Below are 477 nucleotides of genomic sequence, written 5' to 3' on the forward strand. Positions count from 1 at the left end.
TTTTTTATCAATGTACCCTATGTAAATATGTTCTTTACTGAGGAACCTTAGAAGGAAACTGAAATGGGAAGAAGGTTCGTGTGCTGGAAAAGGAAGATTGAATTTTCTGAAGATGTAAGCTTTTTCTATTTATCACTTCTACCTATGCCAAATAAAAATAGGAAAGTTTTAGAGTTTTTACACATGCTGTCTTTTATTATTGTGATAAATTATTTTTTTGTAACAGAATGGAAAAAGACTTGCTTTTCCTGATATCAAAATGTGCATGTGCTATTTCCACAAATTGTTCAGTAACAGCTGAAAAGATCAGTGAGTAGAACAGAATAGGAAATCCAGAAATACCCAAATATATGTAAGAATTTAGCACTTGATAATGGTGATGTTTTGTATTATTTAAAAAAGGTGGATTGTTCATAATTCATTTTTGGAGAAAACTAGCTAGATTTTTATGTCACAAAAATAAGAGTATAGATTAAA

At 29.4% G+C, this 477-nt stretch overlaps 1 protein-coding gene across 1 annotated transcript in view; it reads left to right on the plus strand.

The window, feature by feature from the left end:
- The window catches only part of LOC105532188 (POTE ankyrin domain family member H-like), a 42,813-nt gene that overhangs the window by 617 nt on the left and 41,719 nt on the right, over positions 1 to 477 (plus strand). The gene's annotated exons all lie outside the window — the stretch shown is intronic.

Source organism: Mandrillus leucophaeus, unplaced genomic scaffold (assembly GCF_000951045.1).
Source record: "Mandrillus leucophaeus isolate KB7577 unplaced genomic scaffold, Mleu.le_1.0 Scaffold939, whole genome shotgun sequence".
Classification (NCBI taxonomy): domain Eukaryota; kingdom Metazoa; phylum Chordata; class Mammalia; order Primates; family Cercopithecidae; genus Mandrillus; species Mandrillus leucophaeus.